We start from the raw sequence: 24,099 nt of genomic DNA on the forward strand, positions 1-24,099 counted from the left end.
TCGCATTGTAAGAGAATACAATTGTACAATTAATTTTAACTTTAAGTATAATTATTTGAATTATTACTAGTACTGAATTCTTAAGTCAACGATAACATATAATAATATTACCACTAACACCACCTCCATGAACTAATATTACACTACTACGGCTGATACTACAATTACTACCACCATCACAACTGCTACTATTACTGCTGCTACTTCTACAAAAAATACTACTACCACCACCATCACTACTACTACTGATGCTACTTGTACTACTACTACTACTACTACTACTACTACTACTACTACTACTACTACTGATGATACTTCTACTGCTACTACTTCTGCTGCTAATCCTACTACTTCACCTGCTATTACTATGACTACTACTACTTTGTCGTCTACTACTACTACTACTACTACTACTACTACTATTTCATCTACTACTACTACTACTACTACGACGATGACGAAGATGACCACTACCACAACTACTACTATTACGGCTGCTGCTGCTACTACTGCTATTACTACTACAACCACCACCACTACTACTACTACTACTACTGATGCTATTTGTACTACTACTATTGCTTCTTCTACTATTACTGCTGCTTCTACTTCTACTACTACTACTTCGACTTCTACGATTTCTTCTTCTTCTTCTACTACTACTACTACTACGACGACCACCACCACCACAGCCACCACCACCACTTCTACTACTACTAAGTCTTCTTATTCTACTACTACTACTATTTCTACTACCATCGCCACCACCACCACTACTACTACTACTACTACTACTATTACTACTTCGTCTTCTACTACTACTACTAATTCGTCTTCTACTACTACTACTACTGCTACTACTACAACGATGACGGCGACGACGACCATCACGACGACCACCACTACTACTACTACTACGCCTTCTTATTATTCTCGTGGCAGGCCATCGGTCTACAGGCTGGTAGGTACTGGGTTCGGATCCCAGTCGAGGCATGGGATTTTTAATCCAGATAACGACTCCAAACCCTGAGTGAGTGCTCCGCAAGGCTCAATGGGTAGGTGTAAACCACTTGCACCGACCAGGGATCCATAACTGGTTCAACAAAGGCCATGGTTTGTGCTATCCTGCCTGTGGGAAGTGCAAATAAAAGATCCCTTGCTGCTAATCGGAAGAGTAGCCCATGTAATGGCGACAACGGGTTTCCTCTCAAAATCTGTGTGGTCCTTAACCATATGTCTGACGCCATATAACCGTAAATAAAATGTGTTGAGTGCGTCGTTAAATAAAACACTTCTTCTTTTTTTTTCTTATTATTCGACTACTACTACTACTACTACTACTACTACTACTACTACTACTACGTCTTCTTAATATTCTTCTACTACTACTACAACGACGACGGCCACCACCACCGCTACTACTACTACTATTGCTACGTCTGCTTCTTCTACTACTACTATTTCTACTACCACTACTACTACTACTACTACTACTACTACTACTACTACTACTATTACTACTACTACTTTCATGTTGGAGAGTCTAATAACAATACAAGTGTCTATTTTATTTTGCCTGAAACAAGAAAACTTTGAGCGTAATCAACCTTGTATCTCTGTACAAGGCAAAGTTCAAAAGAAGTTATATGTATCCGCGAATTACTGTCAGGTGTTTTGTTTATAAGATGACTGCCACTCTCCAGCACGAAGATTTCGTTCCAGCACATTTCGCCATACTGGTGATATCCACATGACCTGTAGTCATCTAGACATCTAGTCAGTTGTTTTCACTCCAAAACTATAAAAACATATGCACAATGTCAAACTAGATCATGTTAAAAAAACATAAGGCATGCTGTCGGCAAATAGCCTATACATGTCTACAATAAAACTGTTTGAAAGTCTTCAACTTCTGTACCAACATGATATGACACTGTTTCAAACCATCATATGAAGCCCACAATAAGGTAACTCAAACATTGTGATATGTAGACATAAAAAGCTGGAGCAGATATAGATGGAATACCACTCGACTCAAGGGGGAGTTTTACTATTGCCACACAACTTACTTTGTAGACCAGTGTCAATTTGAATCTCGATCTACAAATCTTGGTACTTTTACTAATTTCTCTTATTTTATAATGATATATTTGCCAACCAACCTATAACTGAATGATAAAATATCATCATCATCTTTATCATCATCATGACGAAGAGTAAAGGTAAATGTTTGCCTAAAATCTTATTTGTTATTTAGACAGGTACAAATTGTTATTTAAATGCGCTAGCACACACACACACACACACACACACACACACACACACACACACACACACACACACACACAAAACCCCTAACAAAACACTATTCGCATAGCAATATAGCATATACTCATATTTTGCATACGTATTATCAATGAGACAGTTTAATATTGCTCATATGTCTATCTCCATACATTTGTAATTGATTTAAATTCAGTTCATAACTGCAGAACATAGCCATATATTTATCTCGTTCGCAGTTCTTTGTGGAAAGTGGTCTCTTGATTAAGGAATTACATTTCTCCTTTAGTTTAAATTAAACATTGTAACAATTTGATGTGGATTGAGACTGAATATTTCAAGGAAGAATGCGAAGACTATTTTTTTACAATCCAGTAGTTAGTAATTCCATTTCTTTCTTCATTGCATTCTGCGGTATATTGACAGTTCATACTTAATATTGGTCAACTAATTAATACTACATGTTAGGTTTGAAACACAAACATAACGTTATTCTAAGGAGCATGTTGTGATTTAATGTAATCGTTATTTGTTTGTATTGTTAGTATCCACTTAGTTAATCACTTTACACACACACACACACACACACACACACACACACACACACACACACACACACACACACACACATATATATATATATATATATATATATATATAGCATAATTGTGTGCACGTTTGCATTATTTTCTTTAAAGTTCATACCCAGCGTACACGTTTGTTTATACGATATCTAAAAATATTTTAGTAAAACGATTAGCCACTTTTATCGAAAAGATTGTAAAGCATAATATGTGACCACAAATAGAATATAATATTTAATAAAACTCAATTTAAGATTTGAAAAAAAAGTTGACAATATATATGCAATAGTGCAAAATAAATTTATCGTGGTTGTTTGTTTTGAAACAGTATTGATTGTTTTGTAAATATTCACTACCAGGAAGCGAACGTATACAGCGGACACTACTAAAATACTGATAAAATTATTTAATTTTTTAAACAATCGAATACTATACATAGTTTATTGGTGTCTAAGCAAATGTAACATATCGAAGTGTATTTCCGTTTCATAATTAATGCACTAATAAAGCACCAAGGTAATACAATAATCAACAGATTTAGATTCGAACACACATACATTCGCACATGCATGCATTCCTGCACACATACATGCACATGCATTTGTATGTACCCATGGACGTGCATGCATGCATGCATATACACAATTATATACACACATACGTTAATAAATAATCATTTGACTTCAAACTACGCAACACAATAATAATATGTAAATATACAGAGCTATTTTTACCAGTATTTGCATAATATGTCTAATGCTATTTATTCGCAGCAAGCTAGGGGCTAGCACGACTCTTTCCAAGAGGTTATATAATCGCTTTGGAATATAGACAGCGGCCGTGTAATCTCTTGGTAAGAGTTGCAAAATTTCTACACGGTCAGACTGTGGTCTTATCACAACAGACGGCAAAACAGCTAGGACAAACGACCGGGAAGAGAGAGATGCAGCATTCGCCATCGAACACAACCTGTTTTTGTTTTTTTTAATTCTTCTGTAAAAGGAAAGACATTGCACCTTAGAAGCTCAAACAGAATGACAGAATTTCTTAACTGGAGCAAATATGCTAGTCTGTATCATAGTTATATACACGGAGATTCCAATATTACAGTCTTCGAACAGTGACGGAATTGCATTTCTGACCAATTTGTGTTTTTGTTACTAGTGATACAGGGGAATACAATTGGAGATCGCGACATCTTGGATTCAAAATGGAAGAGTTGGTACCACACACGCGCGTACATAATCTATGGGCATGTACAATGACCATGTTTGAACTGTGGTTACCATGGACGTGTAAAGTAATATACACTGAATGTCCAAAGCTACTGGCACAGGAATTGAAAATGGCGTTTGTCTTGAATTACATTTGTGATCCGTTTGCTGCTGTCAACAGGAGCATGCAGCTGAGGACATGTTATTCTGACCTTAGCAGGGAATAACCAACATATCAATATGGAAAGAACACTAGTTCAGTATCTACGCACGGAGAATTGGTTGCAAAATAGAAACACAAGAAAGGATCGCTTGATATTTAGAGATATTATGGATTAGATATTTAACAACAACAGCAGCCACAACAATACTTATAACAGCGCGGACAGCAACGTTTAGTGAGTGTTAACAATAATACAAAGAATCATTTGTGGTTGTAATGAAGTACTAGGATGGAAAGAACACCAAATAATTTATTGTATTTTAGAGTGGTGAAAAATGGATTTCATTTTCTCTCATTCAGCAGCATGAAGACCTGTTTAAAAGTTTAAATAAACAACATAACCTTTACCAACAAGTAACTAGAATAGTGAATCCCTATACTGTCCAAAAAGGCTAGTGTTTGCCAACAAGGAAACAAGGTAATATGTAAAACCTTGTCCAGGAAGTGATATTTAGGGAAGCCATAAGGTTATATTAGCATAACATTCAACACAACACTAAAGGGAAGGCCTGAAGTATTATTAATACAACAGTCAAGACAAACGCCACACTGATCAACGTAACAATCACAGCTATCTACTGAAATGACATGGAATTTAGTTTCTAAAGTGCTGAAAAATATATTAGTTGATATTAGCAAATTAGTTTTCAACAAGTACTCGTAAGTTGTAATCAAAACAAAATTAATGGTGCTGTTATAATATATATATATATATATATATATATATATATATATATATATATATATATATATATATATATTGTATTTATAATATGGTCAGCATTAAAGGCCAACAGTTCTACAGAACAATCAACAATATACAACACGGGAAAAACCCACCTGATAATAAGACATTAATAACAAATTAAAGTTTACAAAGTATATCAATTATTTTATATTTCGATAAATAGTTAATCGTGTATATATATATGTTGACGATAGTTTACTACTGAGTGGTTCATCAAAGAACGAAATTGTTTTTGAGTTTGATTATATAATGTCCCTTTTAAACAGAAAAGAAAAAGGCCAATTAAGACTAAAGTTTATATCTAAAAATTTAAAATGGTATTTGATCATTAAAATATGCCGAAAATGGTCTTCACAAAACGTTAAAAATGTTGTGCAAATTAATTAAGTACCATTGCTAAAATTGATGCTTTTAATTATTTTCTTTAATTTTATTTACAAATACAAATATTTAAGTATACAACTTGTAATTTATTGTACCTATTGTACATCATTTAATTAATTAATTAATTAATTTTTAATAATTCATACTGTTTACCCCATATGACACAGAAGAATAAATATAAAATAGTTTTCATTTTAGTACACAAGTCCATACAAATTAGAATTTTCAGGCATTAAAAGGCAATACTGTTTATTTTTTATTGATATATATATATATATATATATATATATATATATATATATATATATATATATACACACACACACACACACACACACACACACAGTGACGAATGTATATTGAAGTACAATAAAATTTACACTGAAATAATATTATGTAAAGTAAAATCTTAAGAAGTCCAAGATAAATACGTTTTATAATTTATGAGGTCATGGCTGCTAAAATTTATTTTTACAGTTCAATGATATAAATATCTGTAGACGCAGGACATGATAATACAAGTCAGAACGTTTGTAATATATCATGCGGACAGCAATTTGAAATGCGCACACACGATTATAAACATTATAGATTACACGTCACTGTTAAGAGAACTGTCCCTTCTTAGAGTTCGTTATGCGGAATTCATATATTTTGTAAAGACAAAAAAGAAAGAAAAAAAGAAGAAAAAAAAAGAAGTAATATATTACAGATCAAAAGGACTTTAATAAAAAATATTTTTAAGTTATACAGCAAAGGACAGAATTAAATCTCCTTCATCAAAGTACCAACTACATGGTCATTCTACTCTTGGAATAACTTAAACGAATATGATACTGGGTGCAGCAGAATTGACCATCACTCTCTGTGTCCCAGATGGCGCGGTCGCATGCACATTCATAACAAGAGGCTGATGTGCGTGAGACAGCGACCACTTGGGACAGAGAACTTAACGGCGATAGCAACAACATGGTGCAGTAGCAGTTTGTATCAACCACGCGAAACAGCGACCACTTGGGACAAAGAACTTAGCAGTGATTCCAACAACGTGGAGCAGTGGTAGATGTTTGTTTTCATCAGTTGCGTGAAAAAGCGACCACTTGGAAAAGAGAACTTAACAGCGATAGCAACAACGTAGAGCGGAAGAAGGTTTTTTGTTTTATCAACTTGAGTTCTGAATCAAATACATCAACTACGACCTATCTGTGCGACGAATGTGATGATTGGTTGACTTGGTTGCAACTCATAACAGATCACAACATGGAAAAGTTCATGCCAGTCACTTACCTGTCATTGTATTAAGCATGTCATATACAACCATCGACAGACTAATAGTTCTGGACACATTCAGAGTAACATTCTAAACAATGTCAGAAGTAACCACTGAACACTTCGAAGTGGTCAGACCATGTCCACAGATAAAACTGATGGGAAATGGCAGGTTGGTGACACAGATAGCCACAAGGAACAAGCACCTGTCGCAGTTGGAAAGAAAGAATGTTTTATTTAACGACGCACTCAACACATTTTACTTAAGGTTATATGGCGTCAGGCATATGATTAAGGACCACACAGATATTGAGAGAGGAAACCCGGTGTCGCCACGTCATGGGCTACTCTTTTGGATTAGCAGCAAGGGATCTTTTATATGCACCATCCCACAGACAGGGTAGTACATACCACGACCTTTGATATACCAATTGTGGTGCACTGGCTGGAAAGAGAAATAGCCCAATGGGCCCACCGACGGGGATCGATCCCATGCCCACCACGCATCGAGCGAACGTCTTACCACTGGGTTACGTCCCGTCCCTGTCGCGGTTTGGAGACACAAGAAGTGAGATGTGGAGGTGGACAGCAAAAGAAATTACAAGATCGGGAAAAAATTGAGATGGAATTCATATGACAGAAAGGAAAGGGGCAAGTGGGATAAAACAACAGCAACAAAACAAAAACACCACCACCAAAACAAACAGAAGAAAATAAAAGCAAACAAACAAACAAACTGTTCCTCTGACTTCCACTTCACAGTCGTGGTAAAGATAATATAACCATTTATAACGGGGGAAAAGTATGGCTTGGTGCAGTTTATGAAAACATGACATAAAACGTTTGGTGTATATGGTAACGTAATGGGTCGGGGATAGTCCATTGGGTAACACAGTTGCGCATTTATTCGTACAACAAGAAATCTGAACGAAAAACAAAATCCGTGATACATGATCAGGCCGTATCTCTGCACAATGAAGAGTCGAATAGGCATTTTGCAAATTAGTGGTTGATTCCATGAATCTCTTATTTAGTCCCTCGCCAAAAGGAGGACAGCCACTCTCAAGGAGATCCTTTACTGGAGCTAAATACTTTGATGGATTTGCAAACTAGCATGAAGATACAATCCTCTTTTCTACTAAAGCTACTTCCACCTACACAGGTTCGTATTGGTGACATGAAAAATGCTGTGATCTTACAACCATCACTGACAAACATGCCATTTGACACATCTGATCTTAACATCATACAAGAAATTAAATGCACTGGATTAGGTAGACGTAAAATACAGGATCTAATTTCTGAAACAACCAAAACAATAGCTTAAATCTTGCAACTTCAGTTTTACATTACACTGAAAGTGCTCTCTTTTTATGTTAATGGGACATTCCTGAGTTTGCTGCATTGTAAGATGTTTCCGACTAATAAAATATTTCTACGATTAAACATACAGTATATATTAAATATATTTTCTTGTTCAGAATATCAGTGTCTGTATATTCAATGTGTTTCTGGTCGTCTTAAAATTTGTAAGAAGCCCAAACTGGATTTTGTCTTAAAATAATTTCGTACATACGAAAAACAATATTTTAGGAAATAAAATTAAAGTTGAAACTAGTACCAATATTAGGACGACCAGAAACACGTTTAATGTACAACCACTTAATCTTTTATGCAGGAAAATATATTTGATATGTAATGGCAATCGTTAAACAGTCTTTGTTAGTTGATAACATCTTTAAATTGCAGCAAACTCAGGAATGTCCCTTTAACTCTTACCTGAATATTACCGTGATAAGATGGTAGAATAGCATATGTGTATGGTTAAACCTTTATTTGAATGTGTTATATAGTTTGTGTTGACATTAATTAAGGGAATGGGCTAGAATTAATTTATAGTTAGAATGTTATCTCATGGATTGTCTATACCGCTATATGACCAAAATGGCGATTTACTCATAAAGCAAGTGGCAGCCATCTTGAATTTACATTTTGAACAATTGAGCAACAAATCCAATTATTATATCAGCTCATTCTGAAGCTGGTCTATTAGAAAAAATTATATTTTAAAAATATACTCACAGAAAAGTATGTCAATAGTTGAAATTTATGAATCGTGCGATCATGCCATAACTTTGCAAATCATCTTATATTTTTTCCTTCTTTCTTTTAAACAAATGACCAATAAATAATTATTGTTTGAAAACGACTGGATTTTTCCTTTATTAATGTTAAACATTCCCTTTGTAGATATAGTAACTTCATTTCTTAAGTATATATAATTTTCAATTTTAAAAGTCAGTTGTCAGTGTTCATGAATACAATACATGCATACATATTATATCTGTTTGAGTTTTTTCCAAACATTTTTGAATATGTGTAACATTGACAAAATTAAAGATTATAAAATATTTTAAAATTGTCTTTAAAGCCATTTTAAAATCTCCACGCATTAAAGAGTGTATCCCCATTTCATGTGAAAGCATGTTTTGGTAGCTTATTATTGTTTACAAATGATGAAACTGAGACATGTTATTAAAATAAGTTACGTTTGGATGTTATTATAGGTTTTTTCCTGATTTTATAAAAACAAATAGAGAATACTCAAAATTAAAATTGATAAAATAAATATAAAAGTAGTGTGAGGTGTTTTATATCAACCTTTAATATCTTGCAACATCTGATGGAATGCTGATTATAAAGATAATATGTTGATTAATAATCTTGGAGAAACTAGATAAGTTCAAAATAGAGAATATAATATTTTGTGATATCGTCAATCAAATATAAAAAGTTATGTTCTTTTCCAGTCTTGTATTTACAAAACGGGTGTGCAAAACTTTAAATACAAAATACTTCAGATGTTGTTTTCAACAGTTTTGTAAATCCATATTATTTGAGAAATGTTTGGAAACGAGACTTCTATCAGAAGCAACAATAAATTTAATGTGTTTAATACTATGCTGTGTATCTCATTTTATAGTAATTGTGACAGTAATATTGTGAAACTAATAGTTTCATGAAACTACCCACAAAAATCATGTCATCACTGTCTTACTCATTGGTTTGTTAGGAATGTCATGAAATCCCTACAAAAGATTGCCATGGATTTCGCAAAAAATTCGCAAATTCCAAAACGTTTTAATATTTTACTTATGAATGTATCTCATAAACATAATATATTATATACCTAGCATTTACTTGAGGTAGTATATTATATTAAACTAACAGTTGTGAAAATTAATTTCGGCAATATGTGTTAATCTTAGCATCACCTCTCTAACAAAAACAATTCAATATCGCGTTTTAAAATTTCCATCGACATTACCTTCGTTTTATTTGATACAGTTATAATATTATTTATGATCTAATAGTTTTATTTATAAATTATGTTTTCTTTTTCAAATAATTCCTGCTCATATTGATTAATTACAAGTGGTATTTAGCAACATGTTTAATGACTACAATTTTGCAAACGTGTTAAATGTTAAACATAATTAAAATAAAGATCATTTAAAATATATTGTAAACATTTAATTTATAAAATGTTATAAGACTGTAAACTGGATTAATATGGCAAGGTGTTTTTGTTTTTGCTTTTATGTTTGTTATTATTATTATTATTATTATTATTTACTTGGTTTATTGGAGTGGGCAACGCACACTTTGTACGCCCCGTCCAGTTTACAGTAGTATAGTGATGCCAAATATTTTTAAATAAATGCCCAATACGTTTTCTTTATTATATTAAACTGTGTTGTACATATACGGTAAATATGTAGAAAAAGATAACAAAATATCTTCGGTTATTTGTTGTTACACTTGGCTCCCCATAACATTAATGGTCATACAGGTAGACAACACTAGTATATACATTTGTGAATGAATATTCATTTAAAAATAAAGATGGAAAACATCGTCTTAATTTCAAACACTTATTTTATGGATGAATGACAATCCATATGTGTACTAGTGTTTAGGCATGATATGATATAATCAAGATATGTACTAGTATTTATTTTATGGATGATATGATATAAAAATATATGTACTACTGTTTACTTTAAGGATGATACAATAACTATATGCACTAGTATGTACTGATGATATAATATAATAAATATGATGTAATAAATATTTGCACTAGCATTTAGTATGTTGTAATGTTATTAATCAGTCTAATTTAGCATTATTTTCAAGCGAGTATTCAAATATGATATTTGAAGAATATGAAACAAAAACTGAGAAAACCAATTTCTTCCTGCCTTCGGATCGCATGCGTGTGCTTTTAGCAACCTTAAACAAATCACCCAAACTAATACGTTTTTGTATTATCTTTGTACAAGATAACCATCTATTTCTATAACTTACAAGCACTGGCAACATGTATTTACGGCTATATCCGTAAATGTAGCCCAAATACTTGGTTAGTAACAAACGCTTGATTATGTCTATAGACACTTACGACAGTGTTGATGCGACAATTTGGCGCATGCAAGGATGTTGATGATACATTTTAGAAACCCATTCTGCTGAATTGTCAGGCTGTTTGACAATTCATAACATTTCAACTGATGTCTAACACTAGTATTTACTCATCTTTAGAAAAGATTGGAATATTATGTGTTGAGGAGTTCTGCACGAATTCGTAAGTGGATTGTGTATCATTCGGAAATAGATTTCATACAATTAAATGTCTGGAAAGTATTATTCTATGAAACTATTACCTGCTGTAAAAACACTAAGTACCCAGGTCCGTAGCCAGCTGGACATTTTAAAATATGAATAGTTTGATGCTGCCTGTACCTCACAACGCTCAGTTAAGTCATCGACTCTTACACTTTTCCATAGGAACAAAACCTAAAATAAAAAAAATAAAAACATTTTCATAGTTCGCCAAATGTTCGCCAATGGGTTGCGTTAAGAATGGCCCTTACTCTCCACTCGGAGACATCAGCCAGTTACGGACTGGATGTACCTTTAATACAATAATATCACTATATATGAGACCGACCACGGTGCTGAATATTGGTTAAGCCATCGGTCTTCCGATTGCACTGTCTTGGAACCAATGTACCGGCTCCCACCCATAACACAAATTGTAACGATACAATTGTTAGGTGCAATGCCAGTACACCGAATTCTTTCTATCTAATAAACAAAGAACTAACCAACTGGCCTGCATAGACAGCCACGATCTCTGAGGAGAGTGACCAAGACAGTGTGCTTTTAACTTATTTTGATATAATTAAGGACATACGTTATAAATGAAATGAAACTAAAAAGGCATATGATGCTATAATATTCAATCTTTGGTACAAGATATTTTTTCACTCATCATGGAATTAAATCTGAACTACAAAACCGTATTCCATGGTAAAAATTGTATCCCTGCACACGGCAGAGTCGATAGGATGTTAAGCAACATAGGCGTGATTGCTACCATGAAATATTTTGAATCAAGTATGTTTAACAGAAGAATCCACATCATACCACACCACTACACATGATACTACTATGTGACTTGGTCACCAAATAAGATAAATACATAAATAAACAAATAAATTTGATTTAACAACAACACCTGAGCACATTGATTTGTTAATCATCTGCTATTGGATGTCAATAATTTTGACATATAGTATTAGGGAGGCAACTCGCTACATGTTTCATTAGTAGCAAAAGGTCTTTTATGTACGCCATCCCACAGACAGGATACACATATCACAGCCTTTGATATACCAGTTTTGGTGCATTTGCTGAAACGATAAATAACCCAATGGGCCCACCGACGGTGATCGACCCCAGACCGATGGCACATCAAACGAACGCTTTGTCACTAGGCTACGTCCCGCTAACCACGAGAAATAGTTTTTTTTTTTAAACAAGTAAGATAGTGTAATAAAAATGACTAAATTTTAAATTTCTAATAATTTCAGGAATTACATGAAATTGCTGAAAATTTCAGGGATTTACTTTAACATACACACATTTGAACTTAGTGCTACCACCCAAGTCTAAAGTAAAGTATTAGCTGACTACATCAGGATGAGGCGTGACAATGGTATAGCCGCTCGAAGTCCCCTAATAAATTTGCGCCATCTTCCTGAAAATATATTGTTTTGTTTGAAACAAAATATGGTCAAGTTAATTAGGCAATCGAAGTAAAGTTACTTATTTAACAAAAGGAAGTTTAACCTCTAAATTATTATTAGTAGTTATTAATAAATGTTTTCTATTTTAACTCAAATGAAATTAAAGAGACTGTCCCGAGCTTGCTCACATTGTAAGGTGTGTCCAACTATTACAAATCTTTTAACACTAACATTACATACTGAATATAGTTTCTTGTTTAGAATATTAGTTTCTGTATATCCAGTGTGTTTTCTGTAGTCGTAATATTTGTAAGTAGGCCAAACTGGATTTTGTCTCTCAATAATTTCAAACGTACCAAAAATTATATAATAGAAAATAAATATTTGATTTAAAGGGACATTCCTGAGTTTGCTGCATTGTAAGATGTTTCCAACTAATAAAATAGTTATACGATTAAACTTACATATTAAATATATTTTCTTGTTTCGAATATCAGAGTCTGTATATTCAATGTGTTTCTGGTCGTCTTAATATTTGTAAGAAGTCCAAACTGGATTTTGTCTACAAATAATTTCGTACGTACGAAAAAAGATATTTAAGGAAATACAATGAAATTTACGCTAGTACACATATTAGAACGATGAGAAACACGTTCAATATACAGCCACTAATATGTTATGCAGGAAAATATATTTGATATGTAATTACAATCGTTAAAAAGTCTCTGTTAGTCGACAACATCTTAAAAATTGCTGCAAACTCGGGAATGTCCCTTTAATACAAAAAAACAAACAACATATAAGAAACGCATTTAATATACAGACACTAATAATTTGTTTTAACAGAAAAAAGTATCCACTTGTAACTATTGACCAGCAAATATTATTTATTAACATTTTAAGTAGAATAAGCGAAACAACAAAGCCGTTATAAAGATCAAAATCGTATGTTCGCATAAGGATATTTTGGTAAGGTTGTAATTATTTTCACGAATAGCCGTTAGGTGGTTCGTTAATAGGAGGACTGCCACTTTTCAAGACATATTGACGCCTCCTGTAGAAATACTGCCACCTAAACCAGTTTGACAAATATAAACGTAAACTAGACAATAGCTCATGCTACTGCTAGAATTATAATACATATATAAACGATTATGTCAAATAATCGTGAATCCACTCAATTTTAGACACTCACATTTGGACAGAATAGGGATAGAGAACAAACACAAAAACATTTAAGACAATTTCAATATTTATGAAAAGCGACATACTTTTCTAAAAGGAGAATGGTACCAAACGTTTGTTTTTAAACATTCTTAATTCTCTTCTCTTATCCAACCACATATTGTGCAAATATTGTGCAGATTGTGTGCCAAGACCTTTAAATTTGTTAAAGCGTCATCGTGTTTTATATTTTAACTGAACGATTTTAAAGATGTTAATAGTGTATGATGCTGTTGTCTTAACTGCAGTTAAGATCACCATATGTTTTTAATATCTAAGTCGATTTAATGGAAGTGGAGCTATTAGTGTATGGAATATTGTGTTAAATACTTTGAATATAGTTTAATGAGACTTGCAGCTATTGCAAAATGTTTCCGGCTAATAGTCGTTTTAAAAGGACATCCTGAGTTTGCTGCATTGTAAGATGTTTCCAACTAATAAAATATTTCAACGATTAAACTTCTTGTTTAGAATATCAGTATCTGTATATTCAATATGTTTCTGGTCGTCGTAATATTTGTAAGAAGCCCAAACTGGATTTTGTCTTCAAATAATTTCGTACGTACGAAAAAACAATATTTTAGGAAATAAAATGACATTTTACCTAGTACATATATTAGAACGATCAGAAACACGTTTTATATATAGCCATCAATATTTTATGCAGAAAAATATATTTGATATCTAATTACAGTCGTTAAAATGTCTCTGTTAATCGATAACATCTTAAAAATTGCAGCAAACTCATGAATGTCCCTTTAAAATTAAACTTACACATGAAACTCATTTCTTACTTAAAATATAAATGTCTGTGTATCCAATACTTTTACGACCGTGTGTTTATGTTTGCTGCAATCAATTTGCATTTTATTTCTTAACACATTTTGTTTTATTACATACGAAAATCGGGTTGTCACTTCTACAAACACCGTGAGACAAGAAGAACCTTGTTTGTTCAGACACTGATATTGTAAACATGAAAATATATTCAGTTAACAGAATTTTTAAAAATTAAAATTACAAATAAAACAAATTTTCTTATTTAGAAGATACATGTCTGTATATGCAATGTGTTTGCGACCGTGTGTTTATGTTTGCAACAGTAATTGTTTATGTTACTACATAACCTATTTTGTTTTATTACGTACGAAAATCTTGTTTTGGCTACTAGACACATTAGGACGACAACGAACACCGTGTTTATACTCACACTTATATTCCAGACAAGAAAATATATTTAATATGTAGTTTTGGTCATCAAAAAAGGTCAGTTAGTTGGAAAGATCTTACAATGGATGTAAACTCAGGACAGTCCCTTTAATGCAATTTTTATATATTTTATATATGTCGATTATTTTATATAGTCTCTCATGACTTCATATGGACCGACTTTGTGCTATTTTAGATTTTATGTATTTAGTGATAATGTATGTTTTATAACTGGGGTGAGACTTCAATAAGCAATTTGTCTGTTTGTCTATTATTATTTAACTAATTTGTTTCGTCATATGGTGATTACTATATATTCAGAGTAGGAATGTTACTAATTATAAATATGCAATATGTAATAACTAATAATACATATATAGTTTACTCATTTGAATTATGAAAAGAACTAGGCATTGTTTTACTACATATAATAAGAAAGTAGAGCAGTTCCATCTGGGCAAAGGGGTTACGAGCATCCCCAACTACAGTATCCCAGTTTGATAATGGAAGATTAATATAATTAAAACATCCACTCGCCAACCCCACCCCGAACTCCGCATTTAATTATTTCCAATGGACGTGTTGTGAGAGACTTCTCATTCAGATAATAGGTGTTTGAAAAAGAGTAAGCTAGTTTAATGATAAAAGTCAAGAATACATTAATTGTTAATTCAGCCATAATTCCGCTGGTTGATTATTCAAAGAGAAGACCGTTTAAGAAAAATCGGGTTTTAACAATAAAGTCATTCATGGTTAAAAGAAGTTAAAATCTGTTGCGTTTTGTTTTATTTTAACTACAAAAGTATCTCACATTATACGAATTAGTAAAAACCAACCACTCCACATCTGTTCACTTTAACTATACATTTCATAACATAATATTTTTACTGCTTAAAATTTTCTTTGAAAAGAGCTACTAATATGATTTTGAGGAATCTAGATTTGTTTATCATCAGAAGTTCAAGGGTCCTCGAACCTTGGGATATTAAAGTATAAAAGATAAAATATGTTTACACTAAAGAAAATTCAGAGAATTGTAGGTTTACACCAGCACGTTGAAGCTCACCCTGATTATTATAAAAACTAGGAGAATAATTTATTTGTGTTTTATAGCATGGTATGGTACTCCAATGGACTTTGTGGTGGCACTTTAAGTCTGTATAAATTCATTAAAATAAAATTTTAATTTGTGGGCTATTTTTAGTAGAAAAAGGGGTCAAACTATAAAACCATCCGCGCCGAAATACAAGAAAAAAAAAAGAGAAGAAAAGACTATTCCGATAGCATAAACGAGGAAAGAGATTATCGTTCAAATATTTTTTTTATTTTTTTTGTGTTAAATTGAATACAGGCCAACTTTTTAAATTGTTGTTTCTTTTATTTAGATATTGTTTGATTTGTGTTCCTGTGCATGAATGTGTAAATTGTTAATTGAGATATTCAAGTTTCTTTCAATTATAATTGTGTCCAATTTTATCTTATATTTATAACGTTTTGGGGTTATTTAAAATATTTCATGATGCAAGGCTGTATGTATAATTAAAACGAATTTGGCTTTGTTTATTATCCATTTGGTTCTTTATTAAAATTATGTTATATGTTCAAAACATTTTACTGTTCATTGCACTAACATTGCTCCAAGGCGATTATATCATTAGTGTTTACAGGTTGACCAAGAATCACCGTCGTGAAGACATGAAACTACAACATTTTACAGGCCAACTAAATATGCTATATGGTTTATATATATATGTATCTATCTATCTATCTATCTATCTATCTATCTATCTATCTATCTAAAATAAAACTGGTTTATTTGCTGTTGTTATTATTGTATGTTCTGTCATGCACTAAACAATTAATCATTCTAGTTCTTGAGAGAAGGATCTACATACTGTAACACTTCAGCAATCGGTGCTTTATGGTATGGTTGTCAGATCCATGAAACAAAATAAATCAGCTATTAACAGTGTAGCTGCTGCCTAAGGTAAGTCTTATGCTATGTATAGACATATTCTGCTTGTAATATTGTGTCGTTTTGTTTTCCCTTTATTAACGCCAGCAATCTACAAAATATGTTGAGAAAGACATGTTTCAAAATATGCACTAGAATATGTAATTAAGTATAAATTTCCTGTTTAATGACGTTTCTATATATGTTTATTTCTAGGAATAATAACTGGAAAATTATTAAATACGTTTTTGAGTTAAACACCTTGTGTTTGATTTTGATAAATGAAAGTAATGCTATTCTTTTTGTCTGTTTTATTTAGAAGAATTGTTTCGAAGTATATCTTTATATCGTGTTGCATCTGATAAACACATACATGTTTATATTTTGACATATACATTAATAAAGACCATACTATAATTCATGTTTTATTATATTTGTATTTGTGTCTCAAGATATACAGCATATTGTACACATGCATTAATAGAAATATATTGATATACCTTTTATGTTTAAATTTAAATACTTTATTTTATGAAGTACAATTTTCGAATAGCAAATACATCGAAAGAAATGTTGTTTGTTTGTATTGCTCACTACTAATTAATGTAATTGTGGTATGTATTATTTTAGTTCTAAATGACCTACATTTAGTCAGAAACAACCTAATGTAATATATATTTTTAAATGTCATCTTCACATCACTAGATATTTGTCAGTGCTTTATGGTAATAACTTATTAGTTTACATTAATACACGCGTATTCAGTTCAGTTATATAAGGTATTAAAATTCTAGATTAAAAAACGTCACTATGGACGTTTTTGTTTTGTCAGAAAATAATAAAATGTAGCCTATATCTGAATTTCAGTCTCCATAATCAGTGATAATTACATATTCATATTTTCAACACACGTTATTCACCAAATTATTTGTTTGGTAAACGCTTTAAATTGCAACTGTATGTTTGCACTTTCACTGGATAAACACTTGCGAATTGAACACGTTCCGCAAATGTACATAATTTTTTAACTAGTCTAAATTCACTTGTGTGATACACATTGTAAATGCTTTACGTAGACACAATGTTGTTATAAATATCTAAACCCATTACATATACTTTTTAACGACAACTTAATAGTTATTATAGTGCTATATATACATATGTACTCTATGGTGAAAATTGTAAATAAATGCACAATCATTTTTCAAAATGACAACCTTCAAAGTTAAGAAAGATGTTAACAAATGCGAAATATCCAGAACAAGATACAGGCTCCAGAGTTTCAAAATGCAAAGACCCATGGCGTGTGCATTTGTGAACATTTAGCTACAATGTTGAACATTTAATACCAATTCAAAGGAAGTTACTGTAAAGAGCAATATGACTTGCTCATGACAAAAACAATATATGTTGTGAAGTTTACAAACTGCGATGAATTTTATATCGGAAACAAAAGATGGTAACTATTCATAAACACCTCCACGTTTCCACTATATATTTATTCTAGTGCCGCTGATAATGTAAAGATATTTCTAGTACAAAGTGTTTGCCAATCAAGAACAAAATTGTAATATACTTCGGGACTGTAAAGAAATGCATTTCATTAAGATGTTTAACACTACACTGAACTGATAGTTAGCGTAGACTAAGTGTGTACCTCTCACATATTAGTTACATTAATTACTGGTAATAATTATCCATATTACAATGTTTAGCCAATGTCTTATCGCTACACATTTGTACAAGATTGTACAAATGATGTCACAAAGCTTAACTATTTATTCCTTATGATGAAATAGACTACTTACGAAATTGTATATCATCAATCAAATGAATTAAAGAAACGTTGCCAAAAACGTATTTATTTACTTTTAGACATTATTATCCACGTCAAGCATTACATTACTATCTGCATACAGACACACAGACACAGACCCTCACACACACACACACACACACACACACGCGCGCGCGCGCGCGCGCGCAAACATAAACACGCACACACTACATGAACACGCACGCACACACACACACACACACACACATATATATATATATATATATATATATATATATATATATATATATATATATATATTATTATATGCGTACTTTTGACATAATTATATGTTCTATTTTTAAATTAATCCTATTGATATATCTTTATTTGACATCCAATAGCCGATGTGTATGTTTGTGCTGGGGTGTCGCCAAACATCCATTCATTAATTGTGTGCGTGCGTTTGCACCTATGAATATGTGAATCAATAAGTGTTTTGGTGTTAAAATGTCACAAAATATCTATACAAATGAATGAATGACTGAATGCATTCATAAATGGAAATAATGTGAAATATCATATTTCATACTTCAGAATTAAAGTTCATTGTAACCTTAGTTTCTTTAGTCACTGGTTTGTGGTCATTATGATGTAATTTTCTATAAGAAATAAAATGAATGGATGAATCAATGAATGAATCAATGGATGAATCAATTAATGGATGAATCAATGGACTCATAAATGAGAATAATTGTAGGTATATATTTACCGTATGCTAGGGTGGTGGTAATATCTGCATACACTTCTAACAAACAATAACTATTGATCAACTATTCCTTACAAAAACAACATTTTTATGTACGCTTTTAAGAGCGGGGTGTGGAGTGGGTTTGGGTGGGATTGCAAAAGGTGTACGGTTTAAGAATGTATGTAAGTAGGTACAAGTAGAAGATCTACCGAATGCAGTTTAATGGATATATTTACAATACATATGTATGAAATATAACACTGTCTGAAGCATATGAATTTAACTAAATAAACATTGGGGAAAAAGTGTTTATTGCGCAGGCAACGCACCAAACAGCAGCTTTTGTGTCTATCACGTCGTATTTAGCGACCACAGTTCTTATTGATTGGTTCACTGCCACGTAGACAAGCCTTTGTTCGGGCAAGGCGTAAACTATGACGTCTTGTCCGCAAACCCAACGTGGGAAGCCCAAGTGCATTTCTTGAAATATTGTGTTTTGACGTTATTCATGGATTCAGGGTGACCAGTAGGATTCTATGTTTTATGGTATTTTTTTCACCTAGAAGTACGTATTTAAGCGTGGAATGAAAGCTGTGACGCAATGAAATAAACCCAGTAAGGAGAAAACCAATAATTCGATAAATTTAACCACAGTGTGAATTAATTGGGATAAATAGTTGTCGTGTGCATGATACGACATTTACGTCATAAATTTGAAAACTAAAATATGTAATTTGTTTTATTAAATCTAAAGACCGCTTCTTTTCTCGTAGATTTAAGTTAAATTATTTGTGTTGTATTGTGTTGTTTGTTTATTTTGATTTGATTAAAACAATTTAAATACAAAATTGTTTCAATATTTAATTTAAATCCAGTTAGTGGGGTTTTGCTTGGTCCTTAAGATGAAACTAAATACACAAAACTCAATCAAAACCCCCAAATAAACAACAAAAAGCAAATAATAATAATAATAATAAATAAAAAAACCCCAATAAAAAACAACAACAAAAAACCGCCCCAAAAAACAAAAAACAACAACGCCCAAACAAACAAAACAAAGATGAGTTGAGATTGGTTTCCTTTTTGTAGTTTTCACGTTACATGCCAAGTACACATGGGTATCGTCCACGTTTTGATTAAAAACCTAGTGGGCAATTTTACGCGGGTGTTTAAGCATGTGTGTGCGTTTGTGTGTGTGTGTGTGTGTGTGTGTGCGTGCGCGCGTGTGTGTGCGTATGATGTGTGTGTGTGTGTGTGTGTGTGTGTGTGTGTTGTGTCCGTGTTTAGTTACATGCGTCTAAGACCAAAACAGGCTTCGTATATTTGGCCCATACTGTTTGCTTTAAAGACAAACTGAGAACAAATCCTTGATATAACGAGTATTCTTCAGAATATATTTAACATGACTATCAGTTTTCTTTAAAGACAAACCGAGAACAAATCCTTGATATAACGAGTATTCTTCAGAATATATTTAACATGACTATCAGTTTTCGAAGAGCGAACGAATAATAATCCACAAAAAGCAAAAAACAAATAATAACAATAGCAAAACAATACAACAAAAAACCCCAATATTATTAAATGGAAAATTAGAAAAAGGTCAGAGGAAAATGAAATAAAGGAATTTTATTGTAATTGTAGATTAATTATAATACCTCAGTGGCACTAGGGAAGGAAAGGAAAGGAAAATAAAGTTTGTTTGATGACATTTTGATTTTTGGAGAGAATGGGTGTTCGTTTTTTGCATGTACATTCTGCGTTTAAAACAAAACAATTCCAATACAATCCCAATCTACCTGTTTTGTGGAGGCTTCTTTGTTTTCTTTTCTTATTTTCTGGGGGTTTTCATACTTCATTTAGTTAATTAATGGTTATTAAGATATATAAAATGTCATCATCATAATCGTCATCATCATCATCATCATCATCGTCGTCGTCGTCATCATCATCGTCGTCATCATCATCATCATCATCATCAACATCGACAACAACATCATCAGCAGCAGCGACAACAGCATCATATTTTTTGTTAAGTCTTTCTGTTTTTATTACTGTTTGTACTACTGCTTGTACTACTACTACTACTACTACTACTACTACTACTACTACTACTACTGCTACTACTGCTGCTGTTGCTGCTGCTGCTGCGGCTGGTGAGGATGATTATAATGCTACTGTTGCTACTACTACTACTACTCATGATATTGTTTATACTACTACTACTACTACTACTACTACTACTACTACTACTACTACTACTACTTCTGCTGCTGTTACTGCTGTTACTGCTACTACTACTACTACTACTACTACTACTTCTGTACTGCTGCTGCTGCTACTACTACTACTACTACTACTACTATTATTATTACTACTACTACTACTAATCATACTCGTACTCCTATCACCTTTTGATATCAACAACAACTACTACTACCACTACTACTGCTAATGACGATGAAGATGTTGATTAAGTTGGCATTACTATCACTTTTATTACAATTACAAAGAAAGAAAGAAATGTTTTATTTAACGACGCAGTTAACATGGCGTTAAACATATGGTTATAGACCACACAGATACTGAGAGGGAAACCCCGCTGTCGCCACTTCATGGGCTACTCTTTTCGATTAGCAACAAGGGATATTTTATATGCACCATCCCACAGACAGGGTAGTACATACCACGGCCTTTGATATACCAGTCGTGGTGCACTGGCTGGAGCGAGAAATAGCCCAATGGGCCCACCGACGGGGATCGATCCCAGACCGACCGCGCATCGAGCGAGCGCTGTACCACTGGGCTACGTCTCTCCCCTATTACAATTACAACTACAACTACAACTGATATTACTACTACTACTACTACTACTGCTACTACTGCTACTACTACTAAGTACTACTACTATTACTACTAAAGACTAACTGCTACTACTACTACTACTACTACTACTACTACCACACCATTACCACTACTGATGGGGATGGTAAAAAAGATGATGATAATGATGATATTACTATAATTTTTATTACGGCAACAACTAAGAATATCCCTTGCTAAAAATTGGAAAATATAAGGGGATCCCTTTGAGGACTATGTGTCAAAATGACCTAATGTTTAACGATGAATTAATCAATGAGCTCTAGTGGTGTCGATAAGCAAACATAACCTCTAAACATAACAACTACTACTAGGAATGCAAACATAAAAGAACAGCAGTAATAATATAATGAAAATAAAGCAGACAGGTACATTACATTAAGGGCTGATAATGACCATTAAAATGACGACGATGATAAATGGCGAGCTAATTATAATCCTATTTACAATATGTAAACATTACGTACAATCACGCGAACGCTGCCAGTTCGCTATCGAGAATAATAATAATATAAGCCAATGTAGCTGCACTAAAAATAGATTGATGCTGTTCTATTCTTGCTCGCTGCCGATCGCCGGTCGATGAATGCTCTGCAAAAATAACCAGTGTTATCGTAGATTAGAAACGAAAGAAGCCGAAAGGAATCGAAATAGATAGTTCGGCTAATGCTGAAGCAGCTTAATACATATGGTTCTGAGCGCACGAAACGCAACGGTTAGTCGTTGGTGTTTTCGGAGTACAATTTCGAAATGATGTGTGCATATATGTATATGTATAATAATAAAGTGTACAGCGAAGATATTAATTTAATTTTCGTAAATATTTTTACAAGCTTCCAAACGCAAGAGCCGATTGGCACCAACGATAGGTCCTAACGAATCCTGTATGACGTAGGTTGCCATGGCGAGTTTCCATGGTAACAACAACGTCAATTGACGTACAAGTGCTTTATTATGAACAGCTGACAAGCTTCGCAAATCGTTGGAACTGACTCTAAAATAGTTATTAGCCGATTCACCTATGACACAATGGATGACGAAATCTAATGATGTAAAAGTTAAAAGTTGCGACATAAACGGTCTTGTAAGTATTCTTCACCCATACGAGTTGTAAGTGACCGTCAAAACTCAGATAAGGAAATAAAAACACGATACATACATAAAATGCATGCATACACACACATAAAATGCACGCACACACACACACACACACACACACACACACACACACACACCGTAAATACATACACACATGTATGCAAACATACATACATACATACAGACCGACAGAAACATACACACACATACACATGCATACATACATACAATGTTTGAGGGTAAACAAGGATTTAATTATCCATTGCGTCAATATCTATTGATTGATGTATACGTTACGTTGCTGCCTTTGAGTCGATAAGTCACTCTGGGTGGGAGTGGGTACCGAGATACGAACCCAGTACCTACCCGCTTTAAGTCCGATGGCTTAACCATTAAGCCACCG

The 24,099-nt window shown here is 32.9% G+C and overlaps 2 long non-coding RNA genes across 5 annotated transcripts in view; one reads left to right on the top strand and one right to left on the bottom strand.

Annotated features, from left to right (window-relative positions):
• Window positions 1-24,099, top strand: part of LOC121380479 — a 59,461-nt gene that overhangs the window by 29,507 nt on the left and 5,855 nt on the right. For 3 of the 4 annotated variants that reach the window (XR_005958944.1, XR_005958943.1, XR_005958945.1), the window contains one exon: window positions 17,105-17,220. The exons of the other annotated variant lie outside the window; for it this stretch is intronic. This is a non-coding gene — a long non-coding RNA (uncharacterized LOC121380479). The remainder of the gene's footprint in view (window positions 1-17,104; window positions 17,221-24,099) is intronic. 4 annotated transcript variants of the gene reach the window in all.
• Window positions 1,513-23,677, bottom strand: LOC121380480. The gene is made up of 3 exons (XR_005958947.1): window positions 23,066-23,677; window positions 11,433-11,565; window positions 1,513-1,798 (listed from the first exon to the last, which is right to left on the bottom strand). It is a non-coding gene; the product is annotated as an uncharacterized LOC121380480 (long non-coding RNA).

The sequence above is a fragment of the Gigantopelta aegis genome, chromosome 9, assembly GCF_016097555.1.
Source record: "Gigantopelta aegis isolate Gae_Host chromosome 9, Gae_host_genome, whole genome shotgun sequence".
In the NCBI taxonomy this organism is placed as follows: domain Eukaryota; kingdom Metazoa; phylum Mollusca; class Gastropoda; order Neomphalida; family Peltospiridae; genus Gigantopelta; species Gigantopelta aegis.